The sequence below is a fragment of the Pinus tabuliformis genome, chromosome Q, assembly GCF_031772625.1.
Source record: "Pinus tabuliformis cultivar Carrire ecotype Pingquan chromosome Q, CPIR1, whole genome shotgun sequence".
Classification (NCBI taxonomy): Eukaryota; Viridiplantae; Streptophyta; class Pinopsida; order Pinales; family Pinaceae; genus Pinus; species Pinus tabuliformis.
Window position 1 is genome coordinate 86,259,770 of NC_142296.1, and position 22,402 is coordinate 86,282,171.

The window sequence follows — 22,402 nt, forward strand, 5'->3', positions numbered from 1 at the left end:
GAGTTGTCTTAGGAATTCCTTATCTTTACGATTGTGAGGCAGTATTTTACAGGATAGAGCATAAATATCACCTTAAGAAATATGGGGTTGAATTTATTGTCAAGGCACATTAAAGTAAAAATCATTTGAATATTAATGCTAATCAGATGAAGCGATTAATAAGTTCAAATAAGAGATTTGTAATCATGTGTGTAAAGGAACAACATAAAAATCAACATGATGTTTGTTCAGGTTATGAATCTCAACTTAAAGATAGTTTGATCAAAGAGATAGAAACTATTTTAGTTCTATGTAAAACCAAATATCTTACTCTTAAGCAGGGATTACAACATGAATTACAGTTTGTGCCTAAAGCTCCTCTTCCTAATGTGAGAATCAATCATTTAATTCCAAGTTTGGAAATTAACAGTTACAGGGAGACAGGTCAATATTGGGGAAATTCAGTGTTAAATTTCTCTTATATTGTGTCACTATTTCATGTTTCAAACAATTTGGAAACCTCTTTTCAAGTGGAGAGGAAACCCATTTGTTTTCATATCCGAGCCTTTTCTAAAGCAATGTTAAGGTATCTAAGCGAAATTAATGCATCAGAGGAAAGTCCTAATCAATGGAAACATCATTTAATGAATAAGGGAAAAGTAATTCAAACAAATCAACAACTAATTCAATACTTTCAAAGAGAAACTAAGTTGTAGCAATTTTCCAATTACAATTTGATGGGTTTATGGTAGCAAGTTCATTCAGTAATCAGGAAGTAGGAAAGTATGTTAAATCAAGTAGCTGGTTTGATGTCAAAACATGTTTGATTATCTTTGTTGTTCCACAAAATAGATTATTAATACATGTTAATTGTATTGAACAATATCCTGTATAGATTGTTTTCAAAGATGATTATGAGTCACTAATTCATGGTTCTTCATGGAAATAAATCAATTTCCATGTTCATAACAGGTTGTTTGACCATCATTGCAAGTCACAAGTCATTGAATCAAAATGTGTCATAGTCAACATCATCGGGGTCATCACTTGCAGGTGATTGATCGAATGTATTGGTACATCATCAATGCAAGGTGGAAAGTGAGGGATCTCTACCCTCATCAACTATTTGTTTAGTAAAAATTTTGTGGTCCAAAAGCTTTCAAGTGGAGAGGATTGATCCAGGAGGATCTCATCATATCAATTGCATAGGTTCATCGTCAGTATTCAGTTTCATCGTCAGCATTCATTTCGATGTCATTCAATTTTGACAGGGTTTTTTATGGTTCAGGTTGTTTAGGCAATGACTATGGTTGATATGGTTTTGCACCTGGTTGTCGACATGAGGTTGTTCTCAATTCCTCGAGGATATGATTGTCAACATGGGTTGATCAGTCGCCTTGTAGAGTTTGTGTCGACATGTGTTTGTCATCGACTTTGCAGGATATGGTGTCGACGTGGGCTTGTCGTTGAGATTGCAAGGTTGGTTGTCATCATCATGTGATGAATGTCGCAAACGTCACTTTCTAACCATTTGATGTAAAAGGTCATGTTAGAACAAAAGGATGAATGACAAATCCTAACCTAAAGACCTAAAACCTTAATTCTCATAACCCTAAGTTTTAAACCCTATCAAACTACATTCTATACAAACAATGTATTAAAAATGCATATAGAAACTAATTCTAAACCTATTGGACCCTTCTACAACTCTAATACATTCCAAACTATGTTCAAAACCATCATAAAAAAGTCTAACCCCTATGTATAACTCTCGACCTATGTTTAAACATCAAAACATTACAAAATATACAAAACAGTCATAATCCGTAGCCTTGACCGCACAAGAGAAGATCGCAGGCAATAGTGGTCATGTCAGCAGTTAAAGGAGTTAACAGCTACGGATAGCAATCTGTTGGAGTTGGCACTTAACTGCAACACCAGAATTGTCGGAGCCATAACCGTGAGCGTATGAACACACGGCAATAGACCACGAAGTCAGTGGGGCCGTCAGCAGAACCATCAGAGCCCTAACAATGGGGTTCTCTCCTGTGCACATGCGCTATCAACGCGCCTCCTTCCAGTTAGCTAACCGCTAATAGTCTTCAGGCTATTATAAGGTTTTAGGTGGGTTTTGATTTGGAATTGTGATATTTTAATGCACCTAGGCCTAAATGTCACTATGTGACATTAAATAATTAACTAAAAACCCCCAAATTAACCCTAAGGAACAACTCATGCATTCCTAAACTCGGTGGAGGAGGTTTGAATGCACCTACAGGGTTTTAAAAGACAATTTTTTTCTCATTAAAGCGAAGGACAGTGATTTTGGTTTTTGTATGCAGATTCTAGAGGTTAGAGGCTATTTTTGTTTTCAGTGTAACAGGAGCATCGGGAGTCGGAATTGGGAACTATGACATGCATTGGAAATCTAGTGAGAGAGCTTCCTTTTGATAGTGATTAGAAGTGCCTGAGTGCACATTCAGTGTGTTCTATTCTCTATGTAATCTAACTCCTTGGTTTCTGTTAGGCCCCTATACTACTAGTGTAACCCCTTATTGTTATTAGTACAACCCACTTATTATATTGATGTACCCATGTAGTGCCCATATTATTACTATTGTGCCCCATAGAAGCCCACTAATGTTATTATTGTGCCCTTACATTATTATTGTTATGTCGGCTCTGATTATGTTATGACCCCTTAGACTCCTATATATAGAAAGGAGGTCTTTTCATTTGTATCATCCAAGAATTGTTCACTTATGTAATGTAAAGGAGGTTGCCCCCTCGAAGAGGCTGAATTCTAAGGTGCTGATCTATCTTTTCTATCTTTTCTTGAGCTGGTTTCATAACATTTGGTATCAGAGCTTTGGATTCTAGGGTTTCACTGCTCCAAACAGGTCATCATGGAATTTTCTCTATAACTTTTTTCTGTGACGTTTTAGAAGTCGCAAAAAAAACCCATTTGAGAAGAAATTTCGCTGAACTTTGGGTCCAAATTTCAGAGCTTTTAGCGCGATATTTACGGAGATATGATCTGAGGAAGTTGGTCTTTTTGCAGACTCCTGAATTACATTCAAAACAGGTGACCTGGGGAAAATTGTCATAACCTTCTCTCTGAGCATCGGATTGAAATTTCGTAAGAAGGTACAGAAAGAGGACAGACTGTAGTTTTCTTGTATATATTTTTTAGAGCCAAAGGTTGAAACAGTGACATGTGGCACTTCATACCAATTCACTCTTCTGGAAAGGTCTATAATGAGGGAATCTTAGGAGATTGTGCATAACTCTTTCTTGGAGAATCCAATTTGGATCAGACTAGTGGCATTGGAAAGAGGACATAGAAGGGTACTACAGGTTACAATTTTAGAACTTAAAGATCCGAAAGTACAGAGTTACAGTCGCTTCAAGATCGAGCTCCTAAAATCAAGAAAAAGCAAGATGAGGAAGTTTGATGGCAAGGATCCGGTAAATTGGATACTTCAGATGGAGAAATATTTTGATCTACATGGTGTACAATTGTTACAAAAGGTATGTATTGCATCTTCATATTTAGAACCGGATCAATTTTTATGGTATGAAGGGCTTTGTTCTCGTAAAAAACTTGTTACATGGTCAATTTTCACGGAGGAAATGATAGCACATTATGAGGATACAAAGAGCAACACCTTCTTTAGAGCAACACCACAACAATTGGAAAGAGTAAAAGGGCTTTGTGACATATTGGAAAGAAAACTTATGGAAACCAAGAAACATACCCCTCACAACTATAAAGATGGAAGTGTTGTTTCTCCTAGCCTTCCACAACCTACAAGGGTTACACCACAACAATTGGAAGAAAAAAGAGAAAAAGGGCTTTGTTACAATTGTGATAGCAAATGCACTAAAGGTCATAAGTGTGCTGAGAAGAAATTATTTTACATAGAATATGAAGAGGAGGAAGAAAAGGATCAAGAAACATCAAAAGAAGAAGATATACGCCATGACCCCACCCCAAAGAAAGAAGAAATGAATCAGACCATATCTTGTAAAGCATTGGCAAGAATTACCACTCCTCAAACTCTCAAGATAGAAGGACATATCAAGAAGAAAAAGGTGCAAGAAGTGAAAGATCACACCGAGAAAGAAGAAATGAACCCAACCATATCTTGTAATTCATTGCTCGAAATTACCACTCCTCAAACTATCAAGATAGAAGGACATATCAAGAAGAAAAATGTTCAAGAAGTGAAATATCACATGAAGCATCAAGAAATGAATCCGACCATATCTTGTAAAGGATTGGAAGAAATTACCACTCCTCAAACTCTAGAGATAGAAGGACATATCAAGAAGAAAAAAGTTCAAGTAGTGAAAGATCACATCGAGCATCAACAACAAGTTCTCCAACTTTTAAAGGATAACGCCACTTCGGTGCAAAATCAAACGAAACAGCGGGTAGATCAACATTGTAGTGGAAAATGTTTTGATGTAGGTGATTGGGTATTTTTACTGCTACATCTCAATCAAGATATTTATGAGAAGGAAATGTTGGCAATACTACATGCACTTAAAAAATGGCGACCTTACTGAATGGGAAGACTCTTCAAGGATAAGGATGTGGAAGCATTGTTTTGTGCTATTTCTATTATCCAACTAGGTTGGATAAATGAAGCAAGGGATGAATGGAAGAAGGACGAAGAAGTATGGCCACTTATTCAAAAGTTGCAAAAGATCCCAATTCAAACAATATTGGCAGAAATTGAAGAGGAAGGAAAAATCATATTGGAACCTAGAGCAGTCACAGAAACAAGAACCCGACAGCTACAAAATCGATCAATTTCAGAGTATCTCATCAAGTGGAAGAACTTACTCACTAAAGATTCCACATGGGAGGACAAGAATTTTATACAGAAGCATCAAGAACTACTCAAGCGTTGAGGACAACGCTTTTTGAAGGAGAGGGGCACGTTAGGCCCCTATACTACTAGTGTAACCCCTTATTGTTATTAGTACAACCCACTTATTATATTGATGTACCCATGTAGTGCCCATATTATTACTATTGTGCCCCATAGAAGCCCACTAATGTTATTATTGTGCCCTTACATTATTATTGTTATGTCGGCTCTGACTATGTTATGACCCCTTAGACTCCTATATATAGAAAGGAGGTCTTTTCATTTGTATCATCCAAGAATTGTTCACTTATGTAATGTAAAGGAGGTTGCCCCCTCGAAGACGCTGAATTCTAAGGCGTTGATCTATATTTTCTATCTTTTCTTGAGCTGGTTTCATAACATGCCCATCTTGAAAGCAGACTTAGAGATGTAGTCCATCAGGGACAAGCTCCGTAATCAACTTTTTTGTCTGGTATCATTGTGTTTTTACTATTTTGACTTGCATTATGCATCTTATTTATGTTTAATCAGTTGTCGTAAAGTCTTTCTTCTCAAGAAGTTTCCTCGATTTCCGCAATTTCAGTTAACAATCAATTCAATAATGGCTAATCAACTCTACATCAGTTTTAACATATGATCATTTCAGATCACCATGCTAGAGTCATTGTAGCCACAACACGCCTCCACTACACCAGATCCACTGGTCTCCACCAGCGTACAATAGATTCGTCAAAGATTTCCATGCCACTGTTGCAAGGCATGCACATGTGACCTTTAACTCAATCGCAAAAAATCCAAGGTTAACACATAACCATCCAACAGATCCAACCCCCATGTAACCAAAAAATCGGTCAAAATCCACGTGGACAGAGCAACTTGTTTTGTCAATGAAAATCAGTGCTGATGGCCCACACTGAAACAAACCACATTAAGAGAATGTCGAACAACGCGACTTTCTTTCCAAGGAGGAAACTGGTCAACGCCTAAAAGCGTGTTTCTTGAGCTAGAAAGAGCGTTGATAAAGCTAAGAAAAGAGAAAAAACAAATCTCTAAACTCTTTCTTCCATTAAGAACATATCCTCCACTAAGGGCCACACTCAATCTCTATCACCAAAGCACTCTAGCTTTACCTCACTCACCTCTGGAGCTCTGATACCATGTTCAAAAACTCGAAGATACATGATCTATTCAACAAACTGAGTAGCACTCAGTTGAGGGCTTCACTTGGAGATTGCCTCTCGGAGAACTCTCTACACACTTCTCATTAGCAATCAAGAATATATAGCTTACAAGAAAATAGGGAGGTTAGCAAAACCACCTAGAAAATAGGAATAAATTCATAATCTAAGTCTCACACGTAACTAATGAACTGACTCTCTCCTTGAATACATTTCTCCATTAACTTTAACCTTTAGAAAGCTAAAAATATAGAAAACATTTTTTGGATTAAAACTATTTAGATACTCAATACATGTACAACAAGATGTATGTGAAATATGACTTCATATTAAACCTGGAGTGAAGAAAATTTGAAAATTTCTCATTTGAAAGTATTCACTTATATCTCTTATAATGACGTTTATGTTGGGAAAAGATGTCAAATACATTTTTTTCAACTATTGTGAGGCTATAATTTATAAATTATATCTACAAAAACTAAAAAAACTATTGATTTAGATGTGATGTGTTTCCCAATGAAAAAAACAATAACAATATAATAACTTAGGGAAATAGAAACATGTGTTTCTCAATGAAAAAGAATAATAACAATGTAATAACTTAGGGCACTAGAACATCTGAGAATTATCATACAAAAAGATGAATATTTTACTCTAAATATTTTTAAAAGCGTATCCACTCTATCATCTTGTTCAAACTTCAAGTCATATTTCAAGTCTATGTTCTCCAAGAAACGTCAAATCCTTTAATGAAATCTATGAATACTTTAACTTTACATCGAAGAGAGAAAATATTTTCTAATAGAATGAGAAACACACAAAAAGCAATGAATAAAGTGATTGTAATAGAATGAGAAACATACAAAAAGCAATGAATAAAGTGATTTCAATCATTGAAAGAAATGAAACGCGGGAGCCTATGGATCTTGCCACTATAAAACAAGTCATTGGGTGTGCAAAACAAAGTATGTAGCTAACGGATTTGTACAAAAGCACAAGGTATGCTTAGCCGTAAAAAAGAGCTAATGGATTTGTACAAAAGTACAAGGTATGATTAGTGGTGAAAAAGAGCAATAGATCCCTAAAGTAAGGTTATTGGTAAATAAGTTTTTGTGAAGCTAGTTGTAGATTAGAATGAGACATATGGTTTTGTTCCAAAATTGAATATAGTACGCATTGTTTTAGTATTAGTAACAAAATACAATTGGTTGATTTATTGGTTTGATTAGAAATCAATGTGTTTAAGTATGTTTTGAAGTAAAATGTATATCTTGTTTTAGCAATATGAAGTTATAGGATTCTTTATGTGAATAAAAAAGTTTTGAGAAGATGGTGTAATATGATACATAATTATTTTATGAAGTAAGATTTAACATAAGAGAAGACCAGCCCACATTATATAGTAAGTCAAATATTTAATCATTATTTTCTTATTTGTAAAGACTTGATATATGCTTCTAACAAAATTATTAGTTAAATAATTTGTTAGTGAAAGAATTATATTACAATGATTAATTTGAAATTATTTGGCAATTATTTTTCTTTCATAGAAGTTAGGTAAATGAATGATAATATTTATATTTCACAGAGAAATTTTTTTTATAAACTTTTCATAGATATATAAATAAAAACAATAAAATGATGACTATATTAATCAATATATATGAAAATTTATATTTAGATGATGGAATAGATAACATAGATGTTATTTTACTATATGCAAATTATAAGTTTAATTTCTAGATTCATGTATAGTCCAAATAAGATTTATTTTGGAGCAACAGTTTTTTTTGAGGTATATTTATGGATCAAGTAATTTTGGTATTTACTATACTTCAATGGATAAGGGTTGGTTGGTTGTAGAGAATATTGTGGTAGCATTATCAACATAAAAATGTAATTTGGTTAAAAAGAATCTTGACATTGAAACAAGAACAACAAGATGTCACAATTATCTATTATAATAACATGTTTAAAATTGTTATAAGTAAAAATATTGTTTTGTATTCACATCAAATAAATTGATACCAAAAATGATTTCTCAAGATATGCTATGATAAAAGGAGAAATTAAAATAAAGTTTTGTAAAACAAATGATTGTGATAACATGTTTCAAATTGTTATAAATAAAAATATTATTTTGTATTCACATCAAATATATTGATGCCAAAAATGATTTCTCAAGATATGCTATGGAAAAAAGAAAAATTAAAATAAAGTTTTATAAAACAAATGATCAACCTGTTAATATGTTAGATCTTTTATGGTTTGAATGCTCTCATTAAATATAAAGAAAAATGTCTAAAATAATGCTTATTTTTTCTAACTGGAATATAAATTAGGAATACAAGATTGAGATTATCTCAAACTTTAACCTTGGTTTATCATATTATTTTCGTTAGGTATACACGATTGAGATGATGTCAAACACCAATCTCAGTTTGTCATAGTTTAATCATTTTAATAAAAATAAATTTTACCACATTGTTCTTTTCCCTGTCTCATTAGCCGACTATTTCATTTCCCACATTCTTTCCCTGTGTGAGTCTAGTGTCTATACAGTGGAAAATAGAATCTATAAACATATATAGACAATAAGACAATAACTTTATTGATATGGTTACTAACTTTATTAATATGGTGATCGTTAACTCGTGGTGATCGTTAAACAACCATGAGTCCTGGAAATCAAACGTCAGGACGCAAATTAGAGCTTCAGAATTCCTCCGAATATGTTAATGCCCGGCGCCTTGTATGCAACGGCCATATGTTTCGCATTATGGTCTTGCTCATGAAGCATGGTATTCCAACAACAATAACAGCAGAACGTACACACATTATTTCCAGCGGTTGCAACGAAAAGCATTAACAGCAAAAGGTACACACATTATTCCCAGCGGTTGCTACGAAAAGCATTGGAGAAGGATGGATTCGCTTGCAAGGAAATGCTTCAATGTTTCCATTGCCTTTTACATAACGTTTAATTTCTAGATTCATGTATAGTCCAAATAAGATTAATTTTGGAGCAACAATTTTCTTTTTGGTATTTTTATGAATCAAGTAATTTTATTATTTACTATATTTCAATAGATAAGGGTTGGTTGGTTGTAGAGGATATTGTAGTAGCATTAGTAACATGAAATTCAATGATTATTTGATTAAAAAAAAATTGATATTAAAACAAGAACAATAAAATTCCATATTTCATGGTTAGTTGTACAGAATATTATAATAGCATTAGTAACATGAAAAGCAATAGAAATTTGATTAAAAAAAAATATTGACATAGAAACAAGAATAACAAAATGTCATAATCATATATTCTAATAACAAATTTAAAATCGTTAATAAGTAGAAATATTATTTTGTATTTATACTAGATAAGATATGCCTTTGCAGAAGGAGAAATTTAAATAAAGTTTTGTAAAACAAATGATCAACTTGTCAATATCTTAGATCTTTATGCTTTGAATAATTTCATTAAATATAAAGAAAAATGTCTATGTTAATGTTCATTCTTTTTCTAATTATAATATCAATTACCAATAAATTATTATAATATTAGAAGAAAATTTTCAGTGAAGTAATAGAAAAAAAATTAATGTTAATTAAAATTACAGTGAAATGATCAATACAAATTATTTTTAAATGATGTATAACAATTTTTAGATTTATAAATATATATATATATAAAGAGTGGGAAAACTTATCATAATTTAGTTGTCAAACCAAGTGTGGGGATAAATATCATTGGGTATCACTCGGTGTTGGTGTTTAGTAAGGGGGTCCGTTTTTACTCCTACCAAATGCTTTTGGGTTTTGGATTTTCCTTAAATACTAGAAAGACAAATTGTTAACCAAGCAAAAACACACACACACACACACACATATATATATTAATAATAGACATCAATATTTCTCATAATTTTAATTAAATTATCAATAATTCTTATGTAAATACAAGATGGGTAGTAATATCCATATAGAAATAATATTCTATAATAGTTAGGGATACAAGATTATCTCAAACCCCAATTTTGGTCTCTCATATTATTTTAGTAAGGGATACAATATTGAGATTATCTCAAATCTCATTCTTGGTTTGTCATATTATTTTTCTTTTCATTTCAATACCAAGAAGGTCATTCTACAATCCAATATGAGGGCATGTGTAACTTTGTCCATGAGTGCTTGCCTCTGTGAAATTAAGAATTATGTTCTAAATAAAAAAATAATGTTGTCTCTAATTAAAAACAAATGAATACTGTCTAGAAGCATTTTGGCTCAGAAATGAGGGGCTGATAGGGAAACTTGAAGAATGGTGGAAGAAGAGTGAACAAAAGGGGAAAAATAAAATGCACACCTTCCAACTCAAATTAAAGGAGCTGAAAGACAAAATAAAAAAGTGGAATAAAGAAGAATTTGGAAATATACTGAAAGAGAAACAACGCCTAGAGCAAAGAATGGAAGAGCTGCAACAGATGGATATTCTAGAAGGTATACAGGAAGATAGAATAAAGGAAGAAGGAATTATAATAAATCAACTAGAAGAGAGAAGGAAACAAGAAGAGATCTTATGGAGACAGAAGTCAAGGGTTCAGTGGCTTAGAGAAGGGGAAAGGAATACTAAGTTCTTCCATAAAGCAATGATACAGCATAGACAAAGAAACAAAATTTTCTCCATTAAGAACCAAGAAGGTCAGCGTGTCCTCCAGCATGAAGAAATAGAAAAAGTTCTGGTTAATCATTTCAAAAATTTGCTAAATGAAACTCAAGATAATAGAACAGAGGCTATAACAAAGATAAGCAAGGAGATCCCTAAACTGGTAACCAGAGAACATAATTTGGCACCGATGAGGAAAATTACAATGGAAGAAGTGGAGGAAACAATCAGGAATATGAAAAGGAACAAAGCCCCTGGGCCAGATGGGTACACGGTAGAATTCTACCAAGCAGGATGGCACTTCCTTGCTGAAGAAGTCCTAGAAGTGGTGGAGGAAGCTAGAATCCATCAAAGAATATGGCCAGGTATAAACTCAACCTTGTTAACCCTCATTCCTAAAACTACCCAAGCGGATCAAGCTGAAGGCTTTCGCCCTATAGCTTTATGTAACGTTATCTATAAGATAGTGGCATCAGTGGTGGCCCAGAGGCTGAAATCCATTCTCCCGAACATAATATCCCCAGAACAAACTGGGTTTGTAGAAGGAAGACAGATTCTGGATGGATTAGTGGTGGCCCAGGAAGTAATCCACACATTAAAAATGAAAAAGGAAAAAGGAATGCTGATTAAATTAGATCTGTCAAAAGCCTATGACAGATTAAATTGGAGATATTTAGAAGCCATCCTTCAAGCCTTTGGATTCTGCGACAGATGGGTGAAGTGGGTCTTAAGTATGATCTCCACGCCGAATTTCTCCATCCTGCTAAATGGAGCCCCATCTACTACTTTTAATGCTTCAAGAGGTTTTCGAAAAGGGGATCCCCTATCACCCTCTCTCTTCATAATAGCAGCAGAAGGATTAGGTAGATATTTCAAAAAAAATTAAGAGAAGGGAAAATCTAGGGTCTGAGATTATGGGGCAATCATACTACAGTCGCTCACCAACAGTTCGTGGATGACATCATGATATACTGTAGAGTATCCCTGAATGAGGTGAGAAGGATAAAGAGAATTCTAGAGGTGTTTATGAATGGTTCAGGTATGGAGGTAAATAATGAAAAATCAAGAACGTTCTTTTTTAATACAGTGGAACCGATCAAAAATCACTTAACCAGGACCTTGGGCTATAGAAAAGGGGAGCTTCCAACAAAGTATTTAGGAACTATGCTAGACTCATCATCCCTAAAAATAGGAAACTGGAGATCCATTCTGGAAAAGATCATGAAAATACTTGAAAATTGGTCTTTCCGTACTCTGAATCTTGCTGCAAGGGTCGTTTTGCTCAAATCAACCATTCAGGCGATCCCGATATATCCATTATCAGTAATGGCAACACCAAAAGGGATATGCAATAAGCTGATAGAGATATACAGAAAATTCCTATGCGGAGGGCCTAAGCAACAAAAGAAATGGGCACTCTGCTCATGGGATAGCCTAACTAAACCAAAGGAAAAAGGCGGACTAGGTCTAAGGGACCCATCTGTTCTAAATCAAGTTCTAGCAGCCAAATTAAGATGGAGATGGATGCAAGGAGGGAAGGACCTGTGGAAAGAAATATGGACAACAAAATATAATATGCCATCAACTCCTGAAGAAATATTAAGGAAACAAGAAACACCAAGAGGATCAGACATATGGAACCTGACTAATCAAAGCAGAGAATTAGTTGATGGAAATATATTTTGGGAAATCAGAGGGGGCCAGAATGCGAGATTTTGGGAGGAAGCGTGGCAGCAAAGGGACAAAATGGTGAATTTACAGGGAATGCAGGATATTTACAGAACAGGGATGGACAGAGAACTCATTTTGGTCAAAGATTATTGGATAGAAGGAAGAGAAAATGAAGAATGGAGGGAATGGAAAACAATGGAAGACTGGAATAGGAATGCAACGGAGGAACAAAAAACCTTGTTTAGTAAGGAATTAGAGTCCAGGAAAATAAAAAATAGAGGAGGCAATGATATTCTACGATGGGGAAAAGAAACTAAAGGAACTTTCACTATTAGGGAAGCATATAATAAAAAAATCTAGAAAGAGCAGAGGGAAGACGAGCAGAAATGGAGGAAACTTTGGAAAAATAAATGGTGGCCGAAGATAAAGATGTTCGTGTGGTTGGTAGGGAGGAAACGTACTCTAACCTGGGATCAAATCCAAAAAAGAGGATTCTCAGGCCCATCAAGATGTTGTCTCTGCAACCAAGATGAAGAAGACCAGGAACACCTTCTAAATGGTTGCAGAATGGCCCAATTCCAATGGGATAAGACTAAAGATCTATTTTCAACAACTGAACGAAATCCACAGGATATCATACAAACTCTGTGTAATTGGGGAGAAGGAAAGTTTAAAAGCTCAGTGGTAAGAAGAGCCTGGAACATGGTGGCAGGTTTCAATGTGTGGAATATTTGGAAAGAGAGAAATGGAAGAATTTTCCAAGGGAAAATATCAAATCTGGAAGAAGTTTGGAAAAGGACCCTGAGACAAATCAGGGAATCAATCCTTGTAGAAATTTGGATAGAGGAAGATTGGAAGACCTCTAAGGAAGAAGCAGAAATCCTAAGAAGGCTGAACCTGGAACAAGGGATGGTCTTTCAACAAAAATCAAAGCAACAACAACCTATAGCTGCCCAAAGTCTTGCAGTCTTCTGAAGGCCACAGGAAGGGTTTATCAAGCTTAACTTTGACGGAGTGGCTAAGGGGAATACAGGTCCAGCAAGATATGGAGGAATCTTTAGAAATAGACAAGGAGATGTAGAATGGATTTATGCAGAACATGGAGGAACTATGAGTAATAATGAAGCGGAATTTATGGCAACTTATCAGGGCCTCAAAATTGCGACAAGGAACAGATATAGGAAGATAGAGATCGAAGGTGACTCAGCCCTGGTCATAAACACCATTAAAAAATTAATACAAGGGAAACAGTGGGAGCAGGTTGTCAAAAGTTGGAGAACAACGAGCATAGTCCAAGAAATTGAAGAAACATTGAAAGATATTGAATACAAAATCACCTCTCATGTCAGGAGAGAAGGAAATAACCCTGTGGATTGCTTGACCAATTGGGGAAGTAAGGAATTAATGGGGAAAGTGGATGACAGTTGGACAAATCAAATGGTGATGACAAGATGGGATAGTTTAAAACAACTCATAGACAACGATAACCATGAAACAACATAATGGTAATCAAAAAACTGTGAAGATCTAGAGCGGGAAGATAAGGCAGGTGTATTCAGCAGCAAAGATAGGATAGAAGGACAACGGCCACACCTCCTTGACTATAGAAATTAATGATAATTCAGAGCAGCAGGTACGCAATCCAAAACAAATCTCGGAAAACACCGAAGAGAGCATCATTCAAGTTATAAGAGAGAAAGGAAGTGGAGCACAAACTCATCATAAATGGAAAGGTGGCGAGAAATCTATAAGGTGGAACAAGAGAAGGATGAAAGACAACAAGAAGTTGAAGAAGGTGGTGAGGAAAGGAGAGACCTGGCAGAGGAACCAAAATCAATGTCTGAAATGAATCAAGATGGCAGCGAGCTAGGATAAAGGAGTCCAGGCAGAGCGGGAGGAATTCGGAGATAGACAATTTGAGCGGAGTAGAATAAAAATTGAAGTTGAAAGCTCAGAAGACATGGAGATTAACCAGGACGAGGGTTTTCAGAGTAAGACTTTTGAAACAGGACAGAGCAGCAAAGGTGCTAAACGAGGCAGAATAGACGGAAGAAGGAAAGCTCGCGAACAAAGAGGTAGAGGTCGACCCCGGCAAGCAAACAATGGAGAGGAGGGAAACCAGCCTCAGGGAAGGCGAAAAAGGGGAAGGAAATCTATCCGCAGGATGGTTCATGAAGCAGAGCAGGCTTACAATCAAGAAACGAATGAAGACATCCGGAAAATCATTGAAGTTATGGAAAACAGAGTCCTGGAAGAACCGTCGGACCCTGAGATGGAAGAATGGACAACCCAGATGCCTGATCCAGGCAATACCAGAGGCAGACTAACCCTATACCGTCGAGCTCTTCACACGTACTGGGTCCTGAAGCACCTCTTGGCCAAGGCCATGGAACAAGTTTGCTGCAGAAATGGTGGAGATGGCTCAGGAAGCGTCGGCAGCAAGAAAGGAGGTGGCGAATGTTGAAGGTATAATGCTTCAACAGAATGAACAGATTAAGGAGATTCGGGAGATGCTGAAGGAGTTGGTAAAGACCAAAGACAACAATGAAATCAAAAGGGGAAGCGTGGAGAATTGAGAGGCTTGTTAACTATCTCTTTTTGAATTTTGATGCTACTACTCTGTTTTTTGGGAATTCGATTGCATGTCTCATCAACCAGTAGTGAAGATAGGTCTTTTAGTAGATCTTAGAAAGAACAGTTTCTGGAAACATTCGGATTACAAAGGTTTAATGTCTTGCAAGTTTTTTCTAACAGTATGTAAAACGAAAAACAGTATCGAATGTTTGATGAAGAGGAACCAACAGATCCGGTTTCCCATATGGGCAGATTGAGGTTCCTTAGTATGTATTTTTAAGTTTGATGTAGATAATAGAAATGCCTTAGTTTACAAAAAAAAATAAAAATGAATCCTCTCTAAATAATTAGAAGTAAAAAAATGTGTAAATTAGATGTTTAAATCTTATACTTTATAAAAATATTTCAAGAAGAGATTTAAATAAACTATTTGAAGATCTATGTTAACTAATATATATGATATCAATTTAATATATATATATATATATATATATATATATATATATATATATATATATATATATATATATATATATATATATATATATATATATATATATATATAGAAAAGGAAAAATAAGATTTTATGGTTAAAATTTTTATTTGATCCTATATATATATGCTCTATTTAGAATTCAAAAATACAACTTAAACAATGAACAATTTTATTTAAGATTCAAAAATGCACTTTAAAAAATGAAAAACAAATTTAATCTTTCTTAACTCATGTTAAATTTATATTAAATCTATACTCAAAATAAATTTATTCTAGTTTTAATAACAATAAATTTTACCAAATTCTTCTCTCATTAGCTAGCTATTTCATTCCCACATTCCCTCTATTTGTGGGTCCCCCTAGTCTCTACATCGTGGAAAATGAAATCTATAAACATGAACAACAACTTTATTAATATAGTTGTGTTAACTCTCGGTGATTGTTAAACAATCATCAGCCGTGGAAAGCATACCTCATGACTCAAAGTACAGCTCCAGAGTCCCTCCGAATTTCTTAATGCGTGGCGCCTTGTATGCAATGGCCATATCTGTTGCATTAACATCTTGCTTATCACGGGCATGGTATCCAGGGTTGAAAATATTTAAAGTACTTCCAACCACAATAACAGCAGAATGTACATAGATTATTCCCAGCAGCTCCAACAAAAAGCAAAGGAGAAAGTTGGATTCGCTTGCAAGGACATGCTTCAATGTTTTCTTTCCATAAAGCTTACTTTCCTCATGGTTGGAAATAATAATCCCAATTACCGGAATAAACACCCTAACAAGCATTGAAGATGGAGCGAACCATTCCAAAACACAACAAATAATTTCAAGCATTTAGTATATTTTGGTAAATAGATATGGGCAAGCATTCAATCAATAACTATTTGCCACACTCCACAAACACCTACGCGATTCTAAACACGCTGAACAACAACATTATATTAATTATTTTGATATGTCATGAATTAAATGTAAAATCGTATGTTGAGTTAAATATGAATGTAAAGGTCATTTTGTATAGAGAGAGGGTAAGAGAGTTAAAGGGAAAAAGAGCGAGGGTCCCTGGAAGAGAAAATGGTGGAGCAAATTTTGGTGGGTGCGTGAAAACAACACTTACTGTGTTTCACTGTGTGTCACTACTACATAAAGGGCCGTTATAAGAAAATATTTGAGACAATTTTTGAGTAAATTGTTTTAACTTGAGACAAAAAAAAACTTGTGTATTGTTTTAAATATTGTCTTTAAGCGGGTGTCTCAAAAATTATTGTCTTAAAGATTATTGTGTTAAAAATTATTTTCTCTATGAAGACAATATATAACACAAGCATCACTGTCTCTTAAAAGACAATTTCATCTTTGTCTCTCTAGAGACAACACTCGGATTAGAGACAATATGTTTTTAATACTAGCTATTGTCTCTCTAGACACAATAAAATTTTTATTTAAAGATCACTTTTGTCTCTCTAGAGACAATATAAAACAATGAATCTAGAAATATCTCACCATTGAAATAAATCGATATAAAAAACATTTAATTAAAAATAAACTACAAATCGTTGATTAGTTCATGTTAGCGCACAGTCGAATCGAACCACCAACCTCCTGCTTGCAAGGTAGGCATTCTTCCATTGAGCTAACACACTTTAAAGAATTACGTAAAGAGTTATGGCAATCCTGAAAACTACATTTATAGCCATTGATTAAAAAAAAAAATCTGACACATGATCTATAATCTTTATAAAAACTATAATCATGCAAACCATATTTTTAACTTACTAAAACTAGCAATTGCCCCAAAAGGTACAAAGAGAGGCAATTTATATCTCTAGCAAAAAAATACAAAATCTTCTATTAGTATACAGTTAAATGTTCATGTATATAGGCTATCTTGCTACAGTGGCATATCCTTGTGTTGGGATTTTATTCCATGTTAAGACTTATTTTTCTTCATCTTCTTCTCCACACATGTATGTGTCTATTATTGTGTATATGCACCCATATAAAATTCTATAAAAAAATATCTTGATTTCCAAACATAAAACAAACAGAATTATAATTTGTGAATCCACAATCTGTGACTGAGTCATTATCAAACCAAAAGAAATGAAATGGAGTGGATATATTCTCTTGCACCTTTGCAATCAGTTCTCCCTACTTAAAAGTTAATAGACCTAGAATATGTTTTTCCTTTGAATTTTAAGCTGGATAGATTCATGGCTCCATCCTAGCTCCACAATTATTTGGGGCCCTCCATGGTTTGGGAGTTCCACACCAGCCATTGTTTATGACAGTGAAGAGTACTGATGATCAAGAACATGTGCTAAAAATGTCATCTATGTTGCTACTAAATGCAAAGATATATCATGATAATGGAAAAAACAACAGCAAGTTTCATCAAGAAAAAGAGATCAAGTTTATAAGGATTGTGTCCATATTTGTGTAGTATGATAAACATAAACATCTTCAAAAAAAAATATAAACATATTTCCCATTGCAATGGCTATATTGCATAGAATTTTGGGGAAACAATATCTATAAAAGGTGAGTTTGAAAGCACCACAAAGAACCAGCAACAAGTACAGTAAATATTTCAACAATCTTACCTTGTAGTACTTCAGTAATTGAGGTCGCCTCAATTTAAATGTTGGAATGATCAAGTCCCTTTCCACGTCAAATGGCTTAGGTTCAAGGTGAATACCTTTCAGCATCTCGAAACCCTTGAGCTAGATTCAACAAAAATTCCAACAATCATGAAATTAACAGATAATTAAGAAACATGAATCAAAACTAAAAGAAAGCTCCCAAAGATGTATTGGAAAGGGAAATTCAAAACATGAAGCGACATCATGAGGGATGATTCAGAATGTGTTACCTTGTGGTTTTTCCGAGTTGCATTGAGCTCATGTAGGATGTATTGCTTTGCCTTCTGATTTTCGCACAAACATTCAAAATTATCTACTACCTCATTGGTGGCAGCCCAGCTTTCAAGTGCCTTCTGATCAGGTATAACAATTGCCACAAGAAAGGATTCGAAACTATTTCCATAAACCCATATATGAAACATGACCAAACAAGAATGAAGAGTGAACAAACATAGCTAGCAGTGCTAACAATAAAGTTTCATTTAAATACAAATTTAGAAAGAAAGTTCATTGTTCCCCCTCACAATGCATGTCCATTTTGGAGATGTTATTTTCAGCATAATAATGTTCAGGAGTTTGTAAACAAGGGAGTGCCTCGGAAATCAATTCTTGTAGAGAAAACAAAAATAAACAATACCAAAGCATGATATAAACATGGTAAGTGCAGTGTTCCCCCTCACAATGCATGTCCATTTTGGAGATGTTATTTTCAGCATAATAATGTTCAAGAGTTTGTAAACAACGGAGTGCCTCGAAAAGTAGTTACTGCAGAGAAAACAAAAATAAACAATACCAAAGCATGATATAAAAATGATAAAAAATCTTAAGCCAATCACGTGTCCTTGTGGATGGTCTTGCTTTTTAGACCATGTATGTTATGGTTGATATGCACCCATAGCAATCTCAATATCTCTTGAACCATACATTAAACATTGGTTAATATTTGTAGGTTAGTGTTTTTCTGCGAAGAATAACTACCCTGCTGTATATTGGTTGTAGTGAGCTTGTATTTTTTGTTTTGGTTGTGACATTCATTTTATTTTTCAGTATATGCTCTTGGTTTATATACATCGTTGTAAGATCTGTTGATGCTTTGGAGTACTGCACTGCTTCAGCACGTATCTTCAAAACAATTTGCAGAGCATCCTGCAGAAACACTCAACCCTATATACCACACCTACTGCTTAATAATATCTATAATATAATATCAAATTTTATCCATTCAATTATTAAAAAATCAAAATTCCTCACCGCCCTATAAACCACACCTACAGCTTAATAATAATATCTATAATATCCAGTGTCCATACAACATGGGAGTGCCATGGCATCTCCTAAAACAAGTCCATATAGCTTATGAAAAAAGCCAGATGGACTCCTTTCCCTTCATACGAGGATCATTCTGTGCTTGCAAAGCTGCAAATAGATGTAACCAATTTTGAACACAATTAATATGACCGCGTTCTCTGATGGCTATCATAGGCGACAAATATAGACTGCAAATGTAGTCTATTTGCAGCAAACTGTAGTATACTTTATCTTTAGTATATGGAGGTTCATGCCATCTATTTGGGTAAAGTGAAAGGTTATGGTTATATTAAGATGTAGGTCATTCCCAATACCTAACAGAGAAACGCTGGAGTTGCCTATGTTACTAGAGATTAACAACAATATAAAAAGAAAATGAAGAACGAATGGGAACCGAGAAAAACTGGAAATATGGCTCAAGAGTCTTGGGGATTGGAGAGGTGAATCCCCATTCGTACCATATAAAACTGATTAGTAATGTACCAGTGCAGTGCCAGTGGCAAGAGGGGTATGGAGAGGGAACTTTGTGTAACTATCCTCTACCAATGGTTTTGAACATACTTTTCAAGGTCTGGCATAAATATGAAAAAGACATGAACAGGTACAGTAAACCCGCTAACTTTTGGTAATGTCATGGAAGAAATGAGAGGAAGGTTCACACTTTTCAATAAGGTTGTCCTTAGAAGAAATTAAAATTGAAAAGTTGATAATGGAACATAAAGGTGTTGGAACGCTAGTCTATAACAGATGAAAATCTCCTAATGCAAATCACAGTTTGATGAGAAACCAATACACTCGACAGAAATACAAAACTACAAGAAAACCTTGTGATAACATCCTTTAAAAATTAGTGAACCAAAAAGAAAACACAAATGTGCATAAATGAAAAATGAAGAAAAAGATGCGACAAAATGCTAAACTCTTAAAACTACTATTTAGACTTCAACCAATTGCTCCAAGGGGCAAAAATAAAACGAATTATAGAATTGTAGACATATAGCTTCATTTTTTTCCCTATCATTACTACTTTTGTTCATATGAAGAGTCTGCATAATAACCTTTGAAGCTGAGGCAATGTGTGGCACAACAACAACATTCTTCTGCTCGGCATGACTAGGCTTCATGTATGGCTAATTTTGTACCATCTCAGACAAGGAATGAAGCGGTTTATTCCTAAGACAAAAAAGATTGAAACTTTCTAGTATGTGTCTTCTAAAACTAGTAAATATGAGAGTGCTTTGCCTTCCATGCTTAACATAAATTCTAGCTTCATTCGCAATATCAACTTGGTCATTAAACCAACATATTTTGCACACACCAGACTTCAAAACTGCAATAAATATGCATCCACATGAAAGTGTGCCAAGGAAACGTATAAAGTAAATTACCTCAAACACATCCAGTCCTACACAAAACATGGGATTTGCTTTCAAATGGTCCACTAAGGTTGCTTCATCAATCACTGGGCCTCGGCTTGCATTTACAAGAACTGCTTCCTGCATCCCAAAAGAAACTTTTAACGATAAGTTTTCCATTTTGTTAAATGCATTAAAATTGAGAATTATAAAAAATTAGATGCCCAGTCCAGACACAATCAAGTGGGATACATAATATGTTGTTAATGATGAATGCTCTGATTTCATAAAGCAAGCATTGAAATAAAGACATTACCTTCTTCATGATTGATAGCCTATCTTTGTTAATCAAGTGGTAAGTAGTCTTGTCTAGTACAGGATGAAGGCTTATTTGCCAAAAATTACTATATGTTAAAAGTATATAAATCAGAGTACTAAATAGTATGGAATACTCACCATTTTCCTATTATTTATTGTTTCCGAATTTTCAGTACACATTTCCAAACATTGATTTTTTTCAAAGCTATGATATGGTACAAATTTCATATCTTAGAAGTCAAGATATTTTACACAAATGGAATCAATCCAAAATAAACAACAAATAGATGTACATTTTATACAATTCAAAATTGCAGATTTGAATTTAATCCTAATGAAAGCACAAGATCCTAAAAACAATTCAATCAACACAATATATCAAATATATCTACTAGATTAATTATTACAAACATCGTGTATAGAACAACAATGATCCAACGATGAAACCAGAGTGCATAACACTAAAACCATAGAAAAGGTTGGTACTGGATTATGGGAGATTGCTATTACATCAACACATGAACTTGCATCACAAAGCCAGCTTTCAGATTTGCAAAACTGTTTGGAGGTGTAATGTCCTATAATTTCATAAACCACCTCTCACTAACATATGAATCACTTACATAAACTGGTTACAAAGGACAACATGTCGAAAATAAATTAATATACATGATTTCAAGATATGATTTGTATCTTTGCATATCAAATGAATGCAATGCTAAAGCATTCAATACTTTTGTTGTTACCATGTAGATTATGCTTCATCATAAATATCTTAAAAGTACTCTAAAATATCAACTCATATTCCAAAATATGGACCTACAAATTAACAATTTCACTAGAAAACAAAGACCATATAGAGTTTAGAACAACATTGCTATTGGGAAAAAGTTTTTCCCTACACATGAGATTTCATGTTAGAGGTGTAGAAATATAAATAAGCAGAACTGATATCGAATTCTTAACTAAACTGACACTCAGAACTGCATGCTCGTGATTCTGGGCAATAATCAAACACTGAGTTCTAATGCAAATGGGACTCTCTAATAGAGGCTAACGCGTTCAATCCTTTTTCTGTTACCATCTAGATTTTGCGTCATCATAAATATCTTAAAGGTACTCTAAAAAATCAACTCATCTTCCAAAAGCTAGACCTACAAATTAACAATTTCACTAGAAAACAAAGTCCATATAGAGTTTGGAACAACATTGCTATTTAGAAAAAGTTTTTCCCCTACACACCAGATTTCATGTTAGAGGTGTAGAAACATAAATAAGCAAAATTGATATCGAATGCTTAACTAAACTGACACTCAGACCTACAGGCCCATCA